A 20,309-nucleotide genomic window follows, 5' to 3' on the forward strand; every position below is an offset into this window, starting at 1 on the left:
GTGATATTCATCTGTGATGTGCCTGTGGTGTTCCATGTCTTTGAAGTATTTACAGTGAAATTTAAAATTATATTTTAAGTAGATCAATGCATTGCTCTGTAAATGCTTTCTAATGAGAGAGAGAGAGAGAGAGAGAGAGGTTAAGTCTGTAAATGCTTATAACCTCTGATTTCACACCATGTATTTGGATAGATGTGACAGGTGGGTGGTAATGTTCTGGGTTAGATGTGACAGGAGGGTGATAATGTTTTTGGTTGGATGTGACCAGCAGGTGGTAGTGTTCTTGGTTAGATTTGACCAGTGGACAGTAATGTTCTTGGTTAGATGTGACAGGCGGGTGGTAATGTTCTTGGTTAGATGTGACCAGTGGGCAGTAATGTTCTGGGTTAGATGTGACCAGCAGGTGGTAGTGTTCTTGGTTAGATGTGACCAGTGGACAGTAATGTTCTTGGTTAGATGTGACAGGCGGGTGGTAATGTTCTTGGTTAGATGTGACAGGAGGGTGATAATGTTTTTGGTTGGATGTGACCAGCAGGTGGTAGTGTTCTTGGTTGGATGTGACGGGCGGGTGGTGGCATAGGCACTCTGATCCCATCAGAGGCAGCACCTCACTGTCTTTTGATGTCACAGCTGGGTCTCCGTGGCAACCCTGCCATACTCTGCAGGACGTTACATATCCACAGTGCAGGAGGAGCGCTTGCATCACAGCCACCAGCATTCTTTAATTAATCACAGAAATCAAACAGCATTTTAATGTTTTTATTTTCCATTTTTCACTGATATGCCTGAAAACAACCTGGGGAAATAATCTGACATTTGCATTGTCATATTTGACTCACAGTTGTGATTTGTTTTTGATGTGAATGGGTCATATTTCACCTTCTAACAAGATGTACAGAAATACAGTTATTGTTGAAAAGAAATGTTCAAAAGACAGCTTCAAGTGAGCACTAAGCCAAGTTTAAAAGTGGATGATTTTGAATCTCCAGAAAGCCTTTCAGAAATGTCATTTTAAAATGAGGGAATATTCAGTCCAAACGTTTGTCATCTGTCAGGTGCAAGCAATTTAAATCCTCTCCAAGCTCGCAGCAAGCAGAGCCCACATCTTATTCACGGAGACAGCAAACAAAATAAATAGTGCTGACAGGTTTTTATTTACCCCCAGCAGCCATCTTTTTATGTCTGTTGGATGTTTATTTTGAAAAAGGTACAATTTTACTCTTATGCGGGTTATGCAGCATCCATAAACTTAACAAATGTATAAAAATATCATTACTATGAAACATCTGCTGTAAGTAAAGATACTGTTGTCTCCCCATTGTCATCTCATTGACATACTTCTGTACCATACCACTGCATGTTAGACAAAAAATTGTTTCAGCACTGATATTTGTATTTATATTTACAGGCTGGTAACCACTATTAAATGCACTCCCCAAAAAAGGGAAAAAAGGCTTAATGTTACATCAAAATGCCCTGCTTTTGAAAAAGGCATTTTGAGCACCTTACCTTGAATGTTTATGAATTTAAGTATTTTTTTCTTGTTTTTTTGGGGAATATCGCTGTAAAATACCTGGAATGCTTGAAAATATTTTGAAATACATTTGAGTAAATCTAATATAACATAGAATTGAAATGTTGTACTTACCAATGACTATTATGACAGTCCATGCTTTGTACTTGATACAGTTGTAATTTGATACAGTTACTGAATCAATTACTTCCATTCTGGGTTGTTTGTGTCTACTGAAAAAACTGAGTCATTGGTCTGCATTTCATGTTTCTGTGAGCTGTATTTATACCCTGATTAGGAACCCAGCCCTCGTGCAGAGAAACAACTCCGACAGGGAGAGGGACAGGTCCAGTTTCATAATGAGGGGGAAAAATGCTAAGTCATAGAAAGCTCTCCCTCTCTTTCTCCCTCTCTCTCTTTCTCCCTCTCTCTCTCTCTCTCCCTGTTTCACTTTCTGTCTCTCTCTTGCTCTCTCTCTCTTTCTCTCATCTTTCTCTCCCTCTCTCTCCCCCCCTCTCGTTCTCTCACTGTTTCTCTCTTGCTCCATCTCCCTCTTTTTCTCATCCCTCTCTCTCGATCTCTCTCTCTCCGTCTCTCTCTCTCTCTCTTTCTGTCTCTCTGTTTCTCTCTTGCTCTCTCCCTCTTTCTCTCATCATTCTCTCCCTCTATCTCTCCCCGCCTCTCTCTCTCTCTCTCTTGCTCCCTCTCCCTCTTTTTCTCATCTCTCTCTCTCCATCTTTCTCTCTCTCTTCCCCTCCCTCCCTCCATCTTTCTCACACCTCTCCCCCCAGATGGCTAACGTAAGGGAAGCAGCTGTGAAGAGCAGCTACTGCAGCAGAAATGCTACGCTTATTTGTCTCTGCTCTTCATTATGGTCAAGGAGATCACTGGAGAATTTATTTCTGCTGAAACGTACAGTAGTATGATAGAGAGCTTCAAAATCAAGCTTACAAGATTACTTCTGGCAAGAAATATACAACAGCCTTTTCCTGCTATGGCATTCAGTGTGCGCAATTAAAACTTAATTGGTGCCATACTTCATATGTAAATGTTGAGCTTCCTGGCTGCATGCTGACAGTGTGCTGAGAACTAGTGCACATCAACAAGGCTGCATTAAGATGCACACTGTACTAGTACGCTACTGAAAGGGTGAACGATGGGCTTTTACAAAGTAGTTAAAGGCAGGATTTTATAACCTTGCTGTGGTCCTGTGTTTACAATCAAAGAAGTCTTCTCCTCAGCGTTCAACCCCGCTCACTCACCCCGAGTACCTGGCTTCGGTCATTTAGCTACATAACATAGCTAGCTGGGAAGCTAGAGCTAACGTATTTACAGGTCACGAAAAACCCAACCTGCTTCACCCTTGACTCAGCTGATGCCCGAGGAACATCAAGTCTCTGTGTTGAACGAGCCGGCCTGTCTTTTTGCTTCACTGATCCTGAACAACAAGCTGAGTAGCCACACCCACTCCTCCGAACACAGAAAAGAGCGCCACACCCAGAAACATCCCAATACATTTTGGAATAACATACTGGTAAAGGTGCACAAATTCAGTGAAGGTACATAAAGACTGCGATTGCCAATGCATCATAGATATGCCTTAGCATGGTTATTTTATAATAATATTTTTAAGGTAAAAATCCTGCATAGTATATCTTAAATATGCATTGAGCATTTTGACACATGCTATACATATGTAACACCCAGGAGAGTGGAGGTTGAGTTTAGTTTCCCCTGTTCACTGTGAACCGTTTTTACTGAGTTTATGAAATGCACTAGGTGGAATGCATTAGGGCAGGGTTGTCAAACTCCTGGAGTCATTGAGTGCCACACTGTTTTTTTTCAGCACAAAAGTGAATAATTGTAATCACTGATTTGCTAAATATACTGCAGACCATGTTTCCAATGCCTAAATTGGCTTGAAAGGAAGATAAAGACCCGTAGACCATGCAGCCCTCCAGGACTTGAGTTTGACTCCTCTGAATCAGGATTCAGAGAGCTCATGTTTATTCAGCAGGGCCTGTGAATGAATCAGAAAGTGTCTGGTGTTCTGACTAATGCAGAGGGCCTCTCTAGACTACAGTCAGCCAGCCTCCACCCCCACTCATCCTCCACTCCCACGCTCCCCTGTGCTCCCCCATGCCCCCCCCCCCTCCCCACGCACCCCAGAGGAACAAGCTGACAGGGCCATAATTCGATCTGAGCATCGATCGGTGTGCTGGTGCAGAGACATGAAGGGAGGGGGCAGGCTTTAGGTAGAGAGTACCCAGACGGCAGCAGCCGAGAGCAGGGACGTGGCACTGGAATCCTGAGTGGGGGTGTCACCTCTTCCCACCCCAGCCCCCCTCCCCCACTTTTTTTACAGTCCCCATACTTTAGCTAGCTCACTGCTTGCTTCACCATCCTCCTACACTTTATAGATTATTGATCACCCTTCATGAACATGCACACATTGGCTGTGAATGTACTGATTGGGGAAATATAGCTCACTGTATATAAACAAATGTCTATAACGTCTGTAACGTTGAGGATTGATTATAGTTCATGACCAGCTATTCTACTAGAACGGGATGGTAATTGCATGTGTGGGTGCCTGAAATGTTGATTGGATAATAAGTTCTGTCTGATGCGGGGGGGGGGGGGGTGCTCTTTTACAAATGTGAGACAAGCTTTGATGTTTAGCTTGGTTAGCAGTGGTTTCCGCCTTGCCACTCTCCCATAAATCTAATTTTTGCATCAATCTCTTTCTTATTGTGAAGTCATGCACACTGACCTTAGCTGAGACCAGAGAGGCCAAAATGAGTTGTCGCTGCATCCTTAGAGAAATTTTGGCAAGCTGACCACTCGGTAGAGCCTGAGTTCCCTTCGGTTGGGGTCCCAGAGCCTAAGAAATTGCTTTGTAACCCTTTTCAGACTGATATTTTTCAACAACTTTTTTTCTCATCTCCTCAGGAATTTCCTTTGACCATGGCATACAGTGCCCGCAGAAATTTTGCAGTGACTATTTCACTCTGATGGTAAGGTTCAATATGAGTGTGGCTTAAATTCAACAGGGCTGGCTGCAATCAAGCCTGGCTGTGTTCAATCAGCTGGGCCTTGAGTTTAATTGTCAATTAAATTTGGTTAATTGGTTGAGTAACTAAGGGTGCAATTACCTTTTCACATGGGTGATATGGATGTTAATTAAATAAATAAATTTTATAATTAAAAAATATGTTTTGTGTTTACTCAGGTTCCCTTTGTCAAATAATTTAAGATCGGAAACCATTCAGTGTGACAAATTTGCAATAACAATGGAAATCAGAAAGGGGGCAAACCGTTTTTCACAGCACTGTACAAATAAGTTGGAAAGTGGACATTCAACCCTAGACCTTGACTGCTCTCTCCTCCTCCGTTTGGGCCTGCTGTGCTCCTGCACAGCGCCTCCACGCTGCCGCTCAGCTCCAGCAGTGACTGCGCTGAAACGGCGTCTCTCTGGAGCGCAGGGCTCAGCGGTCAGGCCTCCCTTTCCCCGCGGGCGTTTCTGAAATCCACCGCGCTGAGACAACCCCAGGCCCGGAGGTCCGTCTCCGTCCCCTTCGCCTGTTTCTGGGGAGCTGGTCTCCTGCGAGCGGAACGTTCTTTCCCCTCTCGAAGCGCGGCCTCAGTCCTGACGCCGTGAATGTGATTAACTCGTCTTTGGTATCTTAGCCGTCTGTCATTTCGTTCAGCTCGGTGAGAATGATGGGTTCCGAGCTCTGAGCATGAGTTTATGCATTAATCGAGGATGACTAATTACTTTGGAGACTTTCAGTAAGATGTGCAGGACATTGTGTGCTGATTTTTTTTTTTTAAATATACTTTTTGTGAGTGTATGCATGTGTGTGCGCGCGTGTGTGTGTGCGTGGGTGTGTACACGTGTGTGTGTATATACATGAATATTTGAACGCAGCAAATCTATGACGAATGGAGACATCATATGTCATAAATCTTTTTCTCATCTCTTCAACTCTATTCCGTACTCATTTTATATTTATGATATATGCAGCTTATATATAGTATTTTACTCTTACCCATGGTGCTGCACTCTTCACTAGGTTACAGATTGACATTTTCTGCCCACCACTGTTCCATCCTGTTTAAATGACCTTCCTCTCGGGGCCCTGAGGGGTGGGTGAGATGTCAGTCATGGAGTGAACTCAGGCACAGTTTTGTGTGACAAAAAGTGTAACTATAAGATGGCAGATGCAAAACCACAGGTGTAAGACCCTTCTTGAGTACCTTTGATCAAAGCGCCCAAACTGAAATACTCCAGTAAATGTAAACTAATCATGCAAATGTACAGTATTTATAAATCATATGCTTTATATTATGGGGTCTGACCAATTAAGTGGTCTAATCCTACTCATCACAAGTAATTGCTCATATGTTTGTAAAAGTAAAGGATAATTTCACTGGTGCCACCTCTGACAAAGGAGACTTTTGTCTTCTGACCGAATAAAATGGACTATAGCAGAGTCTAATAATAGCCAATGCTGCCACGAAAGTAATCAGTGTGCGCACAGTACTCAGACACACACACACACACACAGCATCAGTAGGATAGAATGCTTGCCTAGGTTTGAAAAGCAAGCTAAAATGTGAATGCATGGGGTGAAATAGAGTGATATCGCTGTCACTCCTCTGTTTCAGGTCACATGTTTTCCTGCTATCTTATCGTTTGTGCAGCAAACAAATGCTCACCCATTCTCATTCAGCCATCTATAGGATTTAACTTGTAAGAAAACAGTCGGTAAGGGTATTGGGGCATGTACAATGTACATGCATCCTCTGCCAAGGGGCGGAGCCTTTCGATTTAAATCCAAATAAGGGCCAGAAACATATGGGCCAAAGCAGTGTGTAGACTTGTTTTCTATAAACGTCTTCATCTGCATATTTGCATCTCAGTTTGTTTTTTGTTGTTTTGAGTTTCCTGTCGATGATTCAGTTTCTGTAGTCATCTCCACAGCTCTCAGTGACAGCACACGATCAAACTTGTGCTTCACGCCGGCAGTTGATAGGAAAATCATTACTAATGAATTAAATAGATTCTAATTGCTCCCATGAATTATTTGTAATGAGCCCGAGGGCTTATTACAGCTGAGTCATCGCTTCTGGCCAGTATACACATAAGTATAAACACAGAAGCATATTCACGGATTTCAGAACACTGATTAATATCCGCTGCTTTTTTTCTGTGTAGCAGGAATCCTGATTCATCACAGAGAGTAGCTCTAGACACAAGGATATCGATCATAGCATGTCAGAGAAGAACCCTCCTGAAATTGCTGGTGCTTACTTTGTTTTTTAAAGATTGGTGCACCTTAATCGCTTTGACCCTGGGAAATCCTGGTTCTGCTGAAAAATCTTGAATTTAAATGCACATTAATATCAAAGTCTATGTAGGGAAACATTGTTTTTTGTAAACTGAAGGTATGTACATACAATGTAAAAAGAAATTTGTTTATAGTCCTAAAACTATTGCTTAAGCTAAACTTAAAAAGTGAAACAAAAAAGAAATAAAATAGCATACTTAGCTTTTATGCACATTACCTTAAAAAATATACTTTTAAATAACATTTACAGATTTTTTTTTGTTTTATTTATGTAATGTTAGAAAAACTGGGATTTTCCTATATGAAACCATTTTGGGTATAGTACATCACACACCTTGCACTCACACATTCCCATACCAGAGTGCAGTTTAAACAATGCTGATACCATTGGGGTTCTGGGGTGAAATGCCATTAGTTTGAACTGTAGACGAGGGTCTGTGATAGAAGATAAGGGGCCTTCCCTCTGATAATCCTCAGGAAACCAGTGAAGGAGAACCGGGGAGCGTTGATTGAATGGAGGTTCGGGTGAAGCCAGGGAAATGGCTAATCTTTGCACATCTTGGGCACTGTCTTACCATTTAACACCGACAAATGACCGGCTTGAGAAATTTGTGATGCTGACCCTTCGGTTGCCGTAAATCAGGCTCGGTTGCCAGTTCTTTTGGTGTTGGGCCCTTTCCAAGGTCCCTCCACTCGAGCGAGCGCTGTGTACAGTCCCAGAGCAATTTAGGCTTCCTGTGAGCTTGAGAAATTAAACACAAAAAGAGTGTGAGGCCTTCCCTGCAGTTTCGTTTAAACAGCTCAGCCATAACCAGTAAACTCACATCTGACTCGTACAAGCATTAACTGAGAGAGCTTATTTTCTTGTAGCTAACTAGCAGAACCATTTACTTATATTGAGTAAATTAGCCAAAGGCATGTTGTGATTAAGATGTATCCCATAGCATAGCCTGTATGACCGTACAGGCCTTGTTACAGGTGGATTTTACAGTGAACGTTGGCAATGAGACTGAAGATTGTGCAACCCGAGTGGGGTGTTTTATTTATAAATGTGCCCCCAACTATTAAATGGTAAAAATGGTAAATGGACTGCATTTATATAGCGCTTTTATCCAAAGCGCTTTACAATTGATGCCTCTCATTCGCCAGAGCAGTTAGGGGTTAGGTGTCTTGCTCAAGGACACTTCGACATGCCCAGTGCGGGGTTTGAACCGGCAACCCTCCGACTGCCAGACAATCGGTCTTACCTCCTGAGCTATGTCGCCCTATTATACCAACATTTACAGTATATACATATACAAAACAAAAGAAGTTTGAACATGGAACAAACCGAATAAACAACGGTTAGTAGCAACTTTTAACAATGCGTTTTTTGAGCATTGCATCTGAACATTGCATCTGAACATTCTACATAAGGTATCTGGTATCAGCAAGGTAGCTTACTTGTTAACAAAACGCTCAACCCACCAGAACACTGACGTCACGTCCACTGTTCATTGAAAACACTTTGAAATGGCGTATACTCCACTGCCATATTTCATTTTAACTGATCATTTGAAATATGAGTCCTAAATGCACAGTCGCTGTACTTTACCCTGCCTGGATGCCCCATTTATGACGTATACAATTTAACAATGCGGCGTGAATAGGAAAAGCAAAATGCAAAGGAAATATATTCAATGACTTCCGTCTATGTAGACTACTTTTAACCTATCTGCAGGACAATGCCTTTTTGAATAGACCTGCTCACTTTTGCCATTTTCAAATGAACGTTTGAAAGGGTGTCATTTCAGCACATTCTTTCACACCTTAATATAAAGTGCTAAAATGTGGGCTTTGACAGAGGCCATTTTAAAATGGTCTTACAGGCAGCCTAACAGCGATTCTATTAATACTCCAATCAATCTCACCGCAGGTGGAGTGTCAGGTGTGGTCTAAGGTCACAATTTCGCAGTACGGATGAACCGGTTACAGTCTTGCATGCAGCGGTGGCACTGGCCTGCTATTTGTTCTCCATTGAGGCGAACTACTATGTGGAAAATGCATTTACAGTACTATACTGTATTTACTATGTGAAAGAAACTGTAGCTTTGGCAGTGGGTACTCGAGAAGCAGCAGTGATAACACAGGCTGGATATTTTCTTTCGCAGAAATGGGCAACAAGGGCCAGCTCCGTTTTTGGTTTTCATGCCAGCTTCTGGCCTTAATTAAGTAATTAGCCATAGCATTTACACTATATAACATTTTAGCTACATTTCTAGATAAGTGCATGAATGACAGCCGAAGACTTTTTGTGTCCCTATATAAAATATTTAACTGTCATCTAATCTATGAATGAACCAGCACTGGTGTGTATGGCTAATTAGCTCATTTAGCCAGGGTAATTGGTGGAAACACAAACCTGCAAACGCATCGGCCCTCCTGGAACACGACAGCTCGCCTGTGCTCTATCATATCCAGATATGCAGCTCCTTCTGTACCGTCTATTTCCCTACCGTATCTTCATTGCCATGATGTTACACTTGGTCAAGTCCCTTCATTAATGTTCATAATATGCATTCACTATCAGCATGTTGGCTAAATATTGAATTAGAACCCTACAGCTCCCTCTTGCATGTTCTGTTGCACATATATTTCAGGTTTTTTGTGCTGACTGTCGGATGTGACTTTGACTTGACATTGTTAAACACGTGTCAAACTTTATGCATGCCCTTTGCAAGCCACTCTGAATACGAGTGTCTGCTTTATGTCTTTCAGCGTAAGGAACCATGCGGCTGTCCATCTGGTTAGGATTGAGAATCTGTGGCATTGTCCGCGACCTGGAGGCACTGCAGAGGATGTCCCGAATCAGAGGTATTTCATTATTTAACTGCTTTCATCCATCTCCCGATGACAAGATCGGCCCAAACAGATTAAGGCATGGAGAAATATTTTATTACTGAGCGCCAGTTGAATAGAAAGATCCAAAAGAGGGGTTATGATCTAATTAATTCAGGGGAGAGGAGTCGGGAGACTGAAACTGTGTAAGAGGTGCTCATAGTGAGGGCTATTGCAGTTTGAGGGCAGTCATGGTGTACTGGCCAGCAGATCCTCTGCTAGTTCATGATAGCACTTAATGACATGAAATAAGTGATGGTTTTCCATATTTAATTTATATGGGATTAGAGGGACTGCTTTTTATATCTCATATAAGATATGCCTGTTTCTGTTTATTGTTGTACAAGTTCTGCATTTAAATTATCTGTTTTACATGTTATCCTCTGTAGTTTTTGTAATAACTGTATACCATCTGTCTGAGAAACTGGCAATTAGTGTGCTCTGTGTGTTGCTAAAATTGTTGACTGTACTTATACTATTACTACTACTGCTACTCCTGCTGAAACTGATCTGGAATTCCTTAGCGTGTACAGGCTAAAAGCGGCCCCTGCCTGCACTGACCTCTGAATGCACTGTGTTTCTATAACTGTATTGTACTGTATTGTTGGCAAACATACCCAGCAGGCTTTGTGCTTTCAATCACACCGTGGTTGAATTTCCATTGTTTGGTATAATTACAAGCACAAACGCTTACTTTTATTCAAAAGTTTGCATCTGCATTTATGTGAGTGCGCATTTGCATATTGACATTATGGTGATATACTTACCCTGATATATGGTGATATGAGTCCCTGGCTAAATGTCTAGCCGGATTACATGAAGATAACTTCAGTGCAGAACAGACAGCGGGTATATGATTTAAATGAATACTAAATGTTAAACTAACATTGTGAATTGACATTTAAAGCTAAAATACAAATATTGATACTGAGCACAGACAATTAAAGGTAAGTACTCCTGTGAGGGTGGATAATGATATGGGCAAACTTGATGTTACCCTTGAGGATGTGATGCAGCTGGCTGAGCAGATTAATTGCATTTAGAATTTTCTCAAATCTGTTATCCTCTCACTGAAAATACTTAGCCGAGAAACACGGGAAGACTGCTTCAAAAAGCACAGTATCTTCATAGTTGCATTGTTTGGAAGAGCAAAATCAGAGAAAGTGTTTTTAAACCAGGCGTTGGAAGTGAACAGTAAACTGAAACATGGTTTTGCGTGCATGCGTGTGTGGCCATTAATAGGAGCATGCATAAGGCTGGTTGAATGTTTGTGAAAGCAGGCATATGTAAGAATTTGCATGCGTCTCTGTGTACATGTGTCCATATGAGTGTGAGTATGTGTGTGCCTGTGCGTGTTAGAGACATTGAGAGGAAGAGGGTGATCATGATGTAGGATGACAGAGTTATTGATATCAGGAAGCTGGTGGTGATTAATGTGTTCTCCTACAAATTCCAGGAGGCTTTGCTTTCATGAAGACATTTTCAATCTGCGTACATAAAAGTCTTTGTGGGGTGCCGTATTGCTGAGTCATGAGTTCCTAAGGCTATTGAAGACCCAACTATATCTCCAACTACATACGTACTCCTCTGATCTCTTCAGTAATAAGGCTGTATACATTTGATTACTAGATTATGGCACTATATTTTCTGAGAAGTGAGTCAGGCTAGCTTGGAAAAAAGTTGACACCCGTCCTTGAACTTGTGCAGATGGGGTCCATATAACTAAGTGCTTTTGACATTATGACCTAATATTATAGGCTGGACTTTTCATAAAATATGTTAATGTTTATTTGTTAAAAAATAGAAAATGTTCAAAAAATTGGCAAGATATTAACACATTTATCAATAATGTTAATGGCTATGTAAATGTACTATCTATTTATTACTGAGATTAATACATTAAACATGAGTTTTTAGTACAATTTGTAGACTACTAAATTCAGAGGGGAAATGGTTCAGGGTGGATATCTGAGATTTATGCAGCATTGAAGAGCATTGCTGGCATACAGCAGCCTATCCATACTTAAATAATCATTATGCACTATGAGCAGAATCTATGAACTCAATTTAATTTGTTTAGGGCTGTTTAAAAAGACATTGTCCCAGAAAAAGTTTATTAAATCCTAATTTTCAGCTTTGGCAATACTTATGATATTGCAAAGTGAGGTTGCATGAAGCCTAGTCGCTAAGAGGTGAAGAATAGTCCAACTCAAGACAATTTGCATAAAAAAACAATTCTATTGAACCAAATGTTTAACATTTCATTGTTGCGATTCTCAAAGCCTTGTGACCAGAACATGAGCCAGGTAGGAATGCAGAGAGTGCATGGCTCCTCTCCCCCACATGGAAAAGAAAAACTGACCCATGTTGTGCATTCTGTTGATATAGCGAATCTTTGTTAAAAGACGCAAGGTCACCATTGCACCATTCTGAGTCATTGACAACTTTTATTGGTGTTCTCTGGACGTTATAGTACCACCTGATAGGTGATTTTTTAATTCATTTTTTAATGATTAATCAGTCAATAGCTGAAAATGTCTATGGACCTTGTGTGTCCTCAGATATATGAGAGGCGTAGGTGTCAGAAGAGAATCGTAACACACGTTTACAGTAATGAGTGTCTTAAGTGTTAAAATCCCCAAGGTGCTCCTCCAATGTTATTGTCAGAGTTATGGCTTTATGACATTATCTTAAATGGCCTTGATGTGCAGCAGCTCACATCTGTTCAAAATGTAAGCAAAAATTCTATTTGTATTTCTTCACCATATACCTCATCAACCAGCTTATCTACACAGCACTTCATAACATTTCAGTATAACATGACGGGAACCCGCCATTGTTCTTACATCAAATTATGTTCATTTAGCAGATGCTCTTAGCCAGAGCAATGCACGGTGTATGAGAACAGAAGTGCATTCAGCTGATTGACGTGAACAACAGTGCCATACTTGGATAATAACCAGACCAGCTGGTGTACATACACCACAGCACTGAAGCGAAGCACTAAATGCAAGTTAATTTCGCTAACCTAGAATTGTAACACAGTTTAACTGATAACATCCATAACAGGCCATAAAATCCATAAAGCCAATAAAAGAGCCATTATAGCTTGAATTAATTACATGGAAGGCAATTTTCCATCAGCACTTCCAATGCTGAGAGAAGTGGCCAGTGATTAAACCGACAGTGTCAAATGCTTTGCCCTTGTTTGATTGCAGTGTTGTCTCTCAGACTTCAAAGTCACTGGCATGTTTGGAGGTGGAATCTCTGTGCTGGAGTCTCAGTAATTCCTCCATTTGTAATTTCCTGTCTGCAGTACCATGCCAGTTAACACTTTCCTAACTCAAAGGACCCAACAGCAGGCTATCACTTAATGAGAATCCCGGCTCTTCCCTTGCAAATTACGGCAGTCGATAAAAGTCGAATGTCCCCGTGGCATGAGGACTGAAAGCCCCTCTGGCGTCTTCTGTGTGTGATTTCACCGCAGAGGCTCCTGCTTTCCTCCCCTTGGAGACCAGGTAGGATGCAGTCACTCAATGACAGTCTTTATTTGCCCAACCCAGGGGGGTTGCCATTTCGCCACATGAAAGGTGCTGCTGGTTTGTGATGGAGGTTGCAGGTTCGATTCTCAAGTAGGCAGTGCCTGTGTAATCCTGTAGCAGAACACGGTTTTGACTTTGTGCTGTTATTTCGTGGTGAATGAAATGCGTAATTGCTCTTTTTTTCTGTTTTTTTTTTTGATTGATTTTTTTTTCTTGTATTTTTATGGTGCAACAACTTCAGCTTACTTTTGACCAGTTTTTGGCCGTTTCAGAAATTAGAATTGATTTAAAATTATGTTGAAATGAACCGAGGTAAGCTGGAAGAAAGCCCTAAATTGTATCACAAACACACCTCTGACCACCAAACTCTTCGGAGACTTAGAGCAGGAGTCTTTAATGTGGTGTTGAACCTGGATCAGCACTGAATCAACCACTTAGTGAAGGCTAATTATTCAAGCAGTGGCGGCCGATTACATGACCCTCAGGGTTTGGGAAACAGCTAAACCTGTATGGGCTACAGAATCCTCTTTAGGTAAACCGCATGTTCATCTCACTCATGGGACATCTATAGTCGGGGTTTTTTCAGTGTGCGTGTGACTATATTATATTTCCCAACAGACCGTTTGTAAGAGACGCGATATTTGATGGTATGGTTATGAAAACAGCAAATTCAGTTTTGATGAGAAACGCAAGCGTCGTTTATCCACAAGCAATATAAACGCCACGATTGCTGAAGCATAACGTCTACACCGTGTTACTTTATTCCAGCACGGATTGAGTGAACCCCGCAGTTATTACAGCGATGTTTCCCATGACTTCACAACATTGTGACAAGTTAAAAAAGCGTGTGTTCTTTATCATGTTATGCCGTGTGACTGAAATGTAAATTGGACAAACTGTAGGAGCATTTCCATTTTGTGAGACTGGTTAGTCAGAATAGGAAGCAATTCAGTGTTTGTGTAGGCTATGCTGTGCTTCTTAAGGCTAGACAGTTACAAGGCAATATTGTGCCCATATGATTCTCCTGTGTCTGTCTTGTTCTATGTGTATATAGACTTTTGCTTAAAATGCATGTCCAAACTAGCAGCGTATAGAGGGAGTCCTTGCTATTAGCCTGGTGCAGCAGAATCTTATAGCACCTTGGCTATGGACTGACCAGACTTAACATGGTCCAGCTTGTACCCAGGTTATGGAGTTATCCTGACTATTGGAATTATCTCCAGTTTCATCTAAGAACTGACTGAACCTTGGGTAATGAGCTATATTACTGGAGGTACTGCTTCCCCATGAGTGTTTTTACATATGGTCCTCATTCCTTTTATATTTATGAATTTGTCATGTATAATGCAGTAATATATCAGCCTGTGTAAGTAAGTCAGTACTACAGCTCTCTATGTTCTCTACATTCTTTCTCTGACACAACCCACTTTAAGAAGCATTTATATAGATAGTGCATAGCTAATGGGGCATGTTGAGTGCGTGCGTGTGTGTGTGTGTGTGTGTGTGTGTGTGTCTGTGCCCGAGCGCTTGCATGTGTTTGTTTGTGTGTGAATGTGTGTATGTGCACGTTTAGGGTATGCAAGCATGCGGGTTGGTGGTCTTCCTCATGCGTGAGACACACAGCTGCGCAGATTAGTTATGTACATACTGATGAGGTCCTCGCCTGCCTCGTTCTGGTCTTAACAGAATAACTCCTGCCGGTTTCTCTTTTATCACACTCCCTCTGTTATGTTTTTCCAGACACTGTTCCAGACTCTCCGTGTCCATTATTTTCCCACAGTCAGCACACCTGTGAATTCAGTAGCATAAATGAGACTGGTGTTGGATATTGAAGCGCACACACACCCCGTGGACAGCAGTTTGATGTGTGTGGTCCAGTGTCTCTGACTCTAGCATCACTATGGCCAGTCCTCGTTCTCCCTGTTCTGCCCATATTTCAAACTTGATTGATAGGATAAGGCCTCTTGCCTTTTCTGTTTCTCAACTTCAATTCTTTCTTTTCTCACACTTTGAAACGGCCAATTATATTTGAGTTAGATTTCATCGCTGCCATGTCCTTCCTCTGAGAGCATAGGCGGGACACACTCTCCTCCAATGCACACGCAGCTAGCTGGGACCAGCTGAGCTGTGCAGTTATTGGGTTAGAGCTGCTGCAGAAAGCTTGCAGGTTCAGGATTCGCCAGACGTGCGTTTACCCACTAAGACAAGGACAGGTCTGCTGATTCACACCCTCCTTCCCTGGGCCATAGCTGGGGATGTAATGATCAGGATCCCATACCATACTGAGGTATGCCCAACTGTGAGTCACCTAGCAACACAGCAGACTTAATCCTTTAAAGCCATGAGAGATAATCTGTTTTTAAATGTTTACAGATATTCAATACTGCGTCGCACAGTACAATATAATATTATTATAAATATTATGTTATTACAATATGTAATATTTATGACTGTTTTTTAATATATACCATGTCTATAGCCAGATAAAATGTTGCAATAAGCTGTTTTATTGTAATACATAATTAATGTGCCTGTTACTAAGTGTCAAGTCTATCCATGAAACGGAATTGTAAGCGTATTTTTTCCTTTGGAAAAATGACATTTTGTTTCTCCATCATGGTCACATGTTTTAAAACCATAGCACGTGTCTTGTATGATAAAATGAGCAATTTATTTTAAAGTGGGCACACTGATTTTCCAGTAGGCTGGATGTCTGTGTTTTTGTACCTTTAGTCATTAAGTAAAAAAAAATTATGAAATGGACGCAGAATAAAAGAGTTAATCGCCTAAAATGGCAAAGGAGGAACCAGTGTGAGATTTATTTCTTGCTGGGAACGTATGTAGAATTAATTCCCCTTTAAATCAATTTCAGTACCAACCAAACCAAAATAATACATGAATGCAAGAATGTAATTTCCTGTTTTTGTCAGATTCTAATAAATTAATGTCAAGCCAGATGCAGCTGAAAATTGAACAGCTTTATTTGCCAATTCAGAGGGACTGATGGGGATTGTATTTCTCCATTTGTCTGCCATTAAGTGAATATCCAAAGATATACACTGAATGGAATGTTTCAGCCTAATTACATTTCACTGTGAGAACAAAACTGCTAAGAGATTTATTTTTAAAACAATTGAATCTACGTTGGGAGATTGGTTCTCAGTGAAACTCTGAATGAAAGTCACCGATGAAATGCTACTTGTCAGACTTGGCACCCGGATTTGTGGTTTTTTGTTTTTTTGTTGTTGTTTTGGTGGTTTTTTCCTTGTTCTGCAGTAAATTTGCTGGTTTTCTGTCCTCCTGTTTTAGCCCTGAGAGTGGTCATTTCTTTCAGATACAGGTGCATGCTTGCTGTTATGCCCATGCCCATTTGGTCTCTAATATCCAGCTCTGATAAAATGTAAATGTCTGCTACACTACATATATTGATATTTCTTGAATTGATATAAACTTAAATGAATGCCTTTGAATGTTTAGAATCCGTTAAACAGGCATCACATTAATTATGCACAAAAAGATAAAAACAGCAGCTCTAAGAGTGAGGGAAAAAAAGAGGTAAAACAATAAATAGTGCAGTTTAGTTTATGGTTTGAACCTGAGCATGAATTCTCTATTCTGAAATGAGATGAACACTTGTGAAATATGAAACCAATGAGTCTGCATAACTGTAGTCATTTGTGGAAGTACTTCCAAATTATTGCCCATAGAATACCCTGGTAAATCAATCCAACTGCAACAAATACACAACTACACAAAAATGCGCGACGATTCTGCATCGCGTGTATATGTGCCTTTTGCACAAAGCCAAAACCAAAGATGATTGTGGGTGCAGTGCTAGACACGAGGGGTTAGCCAGGGTTCTTGTGTTTCTTGTGCAGTTGAAGATAGCAGTTTTCCACCTGACATTTCAGGAGAGGATGTGGGCTTGTACAGAGTGTACAGGAGGGACACAGGTGCTAGCTTCACCTCCAGTGCTGGCAATCACTAACGTTTGCTGTACTGCCTATAGGCGATGATAGTGGCATATCTCCCACTAGCTTACACAGCTGAGACTACAGTGGCTCTCATGCCACTAAATCTGTACCAATGTGATGCAGAAAATGTGCGCGTGTGTGTGTGTCTGTGTGCGCGTGTGTGTGTGTGTGTGTCTGCATGTGCATGTGTATGTGTGTGTGCATGTGTGTGTGCGCGCGTGTGCCTGTGTGTGTGTCCGTGCATGTGTGTGCGTGCGTGTGCGTCTTTGTGTGTGTGCATGCGCATGTACATGTGTGTGTGTGCGTGTATATGTGTGTGCATGTGTGTGTGCGCGCGTGTGCCTGTGTGTATGTCTGTGCATGTGTGTGCGTGCGTGTGTGTGTTTGTGTGTGCATGCGCATGTACATGTGTGTGTGCGTGTACATGTGTGTGCATGTGTGTATATGTGTGCACATGCATGTATGTGCGTGCGTGTATATGTGTGTGCATGTGTGTATATGTGTGTGCATGTGTGTATATGTGTGCACATGCTGTATGTGCGTGCGTGTACATGTGTGTGCATGTGTGTATATGTGTGTGCATGTGTGTATATGTGTGCACATGCGTGTATGTGCGTGCGTGTACATAACATCCATGTCACCAGCACTGTCTCCTCTGAGTCAAGAGGGTCTAATAAGACTGTGATGAAAGTTCCATTATCTGAGATCACCATTATCTCTGTGGCACTGTGTAATTGCAGTGTGAGGTTTAAATGATGTGCCTATTATACTGCTGCAGAAATCTCTAAATGAGCAGCTAATGAGGACTGTATGGGGTGATGTATCTGTGTCTCTGTTGACCTGTAGGCCTCAGATTTCTTCTCAGGAAAAAATACATTTATTAAGCCATCACAGGGATGAGTCAAACCAGAAAGATAAAATTTCTGCAATAAATTTTTTCAGTATTATTTTCCTTTTCTCTCTCTTTAAATCTGCAGATGATTTATGATCTGCTCATGGGAGGGGGGAGGATGAAATGCCTGGAAACAAACTTTAAATGTGACAGGTGAAAGCAGAAATATGTATTTTGGTATTACAATCAATAAAAAATGGCAACTGTCCCTTGAGTGTGAGATGAATCAGAATCGATTCAACTCAAGCTTTATCTATCTTGTTAGAATTTTACAGTCACAGCTTGAGTCCATTTGATATATAGATGTTTGTTGGCAGAAACAAGATATTTTCCCCTTCATTAAAAATAATTTTAATAGATTCCATAGATTTCTTTTTTACACGTTTCCACCTATTTATGAGTTTGTAAGTTTTCCATCTGTTGGGGATTTACATAACAATCATTTAAATACATCAAACTAATCTTCTGGTGCCAATAATAATACAAATTATTATTATTATTATTATTATTATTATTATTAATAATAATAATAATAATAATAATAATAATATGCAAACTTAAAAAAATTTTTAGTGTGATGCTCAGAAATAAGAACATTTACAACAAGAACGTGTAACAAAGTATAGGTTAAATAATATAATGGAATGCCATTTGATTGAATATGATATCAATGTAAATCCAAAATGTTCACAAAATCTGAATGAATAAAAACAGAGGTTGTTCTTACTTTGAGAACCTCATAAATGAATGTTATGTGGCACTGTGCATATTTGAATGTAGAAAAACATCCACGCTGATCCGTGATGAACATGCAGATGGAAAAGCCCAGTATAGGCCCTCAGGGTATTGAGAAAGCATGCCTTAGATTCAGACAGGCTTGTTTGTGAGATTGACGGCTCGCGTCTGAATTAGGACCGAGCGTGGTCATGGCCCGGTGGAGCTGTCTGCCGACACGGCAGCGGATGATTCCGGAAATGTCATGCTGTGACAGGCCGGTCGCTGCCTCTGAGCCACACGTGTATTGAGCTGTTTCTCATGGTTAAAGTGCCACTGACCCCACTGGGAAACACGCTTAGCGGGACGCTAGTGCAATCTTCTGTACTGCTAGCATAGTGAATTAGCCTGACAAAGATATTCCACTAACCTGACTGGCCCTCATCCAACCAAACTGGCAATGTATCTAGATTTAAATGAAGTGCTAATCTTGTGCCAGAACCACAATCTCTTCATTTAAGTGTGGATATGTATTGTCACCATTAGCTTGTGTCAGAGAGACTAAATAGGGCAATGAGAGTAGTAATTTCATTATTAATGAGAAGAGGGTGAAGTTGTGGCTAATGTGACTGTGTTCAGGCCCGTTGAGAAACCACTGAGTGTTCAGAGCTTCTGTCAGTGCAGTTAATGTTCTGGATAAAGTGTTCGTCAATGCAAGCTTTCAAATCAATCAGGGTTCCATAGGAGGAATTGCATTATTGTTGTTGAGTACCAAGCTAAGCCTTGGAGTGTTTATGTCTAACTCAAGCAGTTCTGAATGCAAGAAACCTTCACTGCTGAGGAAATTTCAGATTAATTCACTTGCCTTACATTTCCCACGAAACCACTGCCGTCATTTCACTCCTCGTACAGACATGGCAATAAAAAAATAATAAATAAAATCGAATGAATATGTTTGAGATTGATTGTTTAATATGGAGCAGCTAGGACTGCGCATGTGACAGTGAATGTGTGTGCTGTCTCCTCCTATTCTGCTATTGGACCATGCTCTTTTCCGACAGCCGCATCGCGTGTCACTTCTTCATAGACCTTATAATAATAATAATATTACCTTTACATTCATTGAGCACTTTTCTCAAAGTCAAAGTGCTTTACAGCGATGAGGGAGAAACTCACGTCAACCACCACAATGTGCAGCTGCCACCTGGGTGATGCACAGCAGCCATTTTGAGCCATAAGTCTCACCACACATCAGCTTAGGTGGAGAGGGAGAGAATGATTTTTGGCCAATTAAACTGGGGGGTGATTAGGTGGAAACTTGAGAAAGCCAGGTTTGGAATTTACCCAGTACAACTGGGAACCCCCCCCCCCCCTACTCTTTGCAAACCACAGTGTGTCAGAACCTCAGTTTGAGGTCTCATCCAAAAGACATTGTCTTCCCCT

At 41.1% G+C, this 20,309-nt stretch overlaps 1 long non-coding RNA gene across 3 annotated transcripts in view; it reads left to right on the plus strand.

Moving 5' to 3' along the window:
- LOC135244847 (uncharacterized) overlaps window positions 1-20,309 on the plus strand; it is a 94,007-nt gene that overhangs the window by 57,185 nt on the left and 16,513 nt on the right. For 2 of the 3 annotated variants that reach the window (XR_010327070.1, XR_010327069.1), the window contains exon 3: window positions 9,625-9,720. This is a non-coding gene — a long non-coding RNA (uncharacterized LOC135244847). Of the gene's footprint in view, window positions 1-9,624; window positions 9,721-15,026; window positions 15,225-20,309 lie in introns of those variants that run through there. The other variant, XR_010327071.1, reaches the window with a different exon arrangement.

The sequence above is a fragment of the Anguilla rostrata genome, chromosome 18, assembly GCF_018555375.3.
Source record: "Anguilla rostrata isolate EN2019 chromosome 18, ASM1855537v3, whole genome shotgun sequence".
In the NCBI taxonomy this organism is placed as follows: Eukaryota; Metazoa; Chordata; class Actinopteri; order Anguilliformes; family Anguillidae; genus Anguilla; species Anguilla rostrata.